This window comes from Procambarus clarkii, chromosome 73 (genome assembly GCF_040958095.1).
Source record: "Procambarus clarkii isolate CNS0578487 chromosome 73, FALCON_Pclarkii_2.0, whole genome shotgun sequence".
Taxonomy (NCBI): Eukaryota; Metazoa; Arthropoda; class Malacostraca; order Decapoda; family Cambaridae; genus Procambarus; species Procambarus clarkii.
In genome coordinates, this window is record NC_091222.1 from 29,652,527 (window position 1) to 29,655,026 (window position 2,500).

A 2,500-nucleotide genomic window follows, 5' to 3' on the forward strand; every position below is an offset into this window, starting at 1 on the left:
CTAGCCCGCCATTTGAGGTCGAATCTCCGTTTTCGGCGACCCACCTTAACACCCCCCCTCCCCTCACCCATCCAGAGCCCAACCCCACCCCCTACCCCCCCAAGTCCTCGTCTCTGCTTTTCCTTCCTGCCCTCAGCCACCTGAAAGATCTACTCGACGGTTTCACCGAGCCACAGTGAGGTCGTCTCTCAATTTCCTCCCTGTCCCCAGCCGCCTCACAGCACTCTCTCGACGACGCACCCAGCCCTCAGTGGGGTCGTCTCTCCGTTTCCTCCCTGCCCTCAGCCGCCTCACAGCACTCTCTCGACGCCGCACCGAGCCCTCAGTGGGTCGTCTCTCCGTTTCCTCCCTGTGCTCATCCGCCTCACAGGACTCTCTCGACGCCTCACCCTGCCACAGTGGGTCGTCTCTCCGTTCTGTCTCTGTGTCGGATCAGGGACGGATCCTAGCCCGCCATTTGAGGTCGAATCTCCGTTTTCGGCGACCCACCTTAACACCCCCCCTCCCCTCACCCATCCAGAGCCCAACCCCACCCCCTACCCCCCCAAGTCCTCGTCTCTGCTTTTCCTTCCTGCCCTCAGCCACCTGAAAGATCTACTCGACGGTTTCACCGAGCCACAGTGAGGTCGTCTCTCAATTTCCTCCCTGTCCCCAGCCGCCTCACAGCACTCTCTCGACGACGCACCCAGCCCTCAGTGGGGTCGTCTCTCCGTTTCCTCCCTGCCCTCAGCCGCCTCACAGCACTCTCTCGACGCCGCACCGAGCCCTCAGTGGGTCGTCTCTCCGTTTCCTCCCTGTGCCTCATCCGCCTCACAGGACTCTCTCGACGCCTCACCCTGCCACAGTGGGTCGTCTCTCCGTTCTGTCTCTGTGTCGGATCAGGGACGGATCCTAGCCCGCCATTTGAGGTCGAATCTCCGTTTTCGGCGACCCACCTTAACACCCCCCCTCCCCTCACCCATCCAGAGCCCAACCCCACCCCCTACCCCCCCAAGTCCTCGTCTCTGCTTTTCCTTCCTGCCCTCAGCCACCTGAAAGATCTACTCGACGGTTTCACCGAGCCACAGTGAGGTCGTCTCTCAATTTCCTCCCTGTCCCCAGCCGCCTCACAGCACTCTCTCGACGACGCACCCAGCCCTCAGTGGGGTCGTCTCTCCGTTTCCTCCCTGCCCTCAGCCGCCTGACAGGACTCTCTCGACGCCGCACCGAGCCCTCAGTGGGTCGTCTCTCCGTTTCCTCCCTGTGCTCATCCGCCTCACAGGACTCTCTCGACGCCTCACCCTGCCACAGTGGGTCGTCTCTCCGTTCTGTCTCTGTGTCGGATCAGGGACGGATCCTAGCCCGCCATTTGAGGTCGAATCTCTGTTTTCGGCGACCCACCTTAACACCCCCCCTCCCGTCACCCATCCAGAGACCAACCCCACACCCTACCCCCCCAAGTCCTCGTCTCTGCTTTTCCTTCCTGCCCTCAGCCACCTGAAAGATCTACTCGACGGTTTCACCGAGCCACAGTGAGGTCGTCTCTCAATTTCCTCCCTGTCCCCAGCCGCCTCACAGCACTCTCTCGAAGACGCACCCAGCCCTCAGTGGGGTCGTCTCTCCGTTTCCTCCCTGCCATCAGCCGCCTGACAGGACTCTCTCGACGCCGCACCGAGCCCTCAGTGGGTCGTCTCTCCGTTTCCTCCCTGTGCTCATCCGCCTCACAGGACTCTCTCGACGCCTCACCCTGCCACAGTGGGTCGTCTCTCCGTTCTGTCTCTGTGTCGGATCAGGGACGGATCCTAGCCCGCCATTTGAGGTCGAATCTCCGTTTTCGTCGACCCATTTTAACACCCCCCCTCCCATCACCCATCCAGAGCCCAACCCCACCCCCTACCCCCCCAAGTCCTCGTCTCTGCTTTTCCTTCCTGCCCTCAGCCACCTGAAAGATCTACTCGACGGTTTCACCGAGCCACAGTGAGGTCGTCTCTCAATTTCCTCCCTGTCCCCAGCCGCCTCACAGCACTCTCTCGAAGACGCACCCAGCCCTCAGTGGGGTCGTCTCTCCGTTTCCTCCCTGCCATCAGCCGCCTGACAGGACTCTCTCGACGCCGCACCGAGCCCTCAGTGGGTCGTCTCTCCGTTTCCTCCCTGTGCTCATCCGCCTCACAGGACTCTCTCGACGCCTCACCCTGCCACAGTGGGTCGTCTCTCCGTTCTGTCTCTGTGTCGGATCAGGGACGGATCCTAGCCCGCCATTTGAGGTCGAATCTCCGTTTTCGTCGACCCATTTTAACACCCCCCCTCCCATCACCCATCCAGAGCCCAACCCCACCCCCTACCCCCCCCCAAGTCCTCGTCTCTGCTTTTCCTTCCTGCCCTCAGCCACCTGAAAGATCTACTCGACGGTTCCACCGAGCCACAGTGAGGTCGTCTCTCAATTTCCTCCCTGTCCCCAGCCGCCTCACAGCACTCTCTCGACGACGCACCCAGCCCTCAGTGGGGTCGTCTCTCCGTTTCC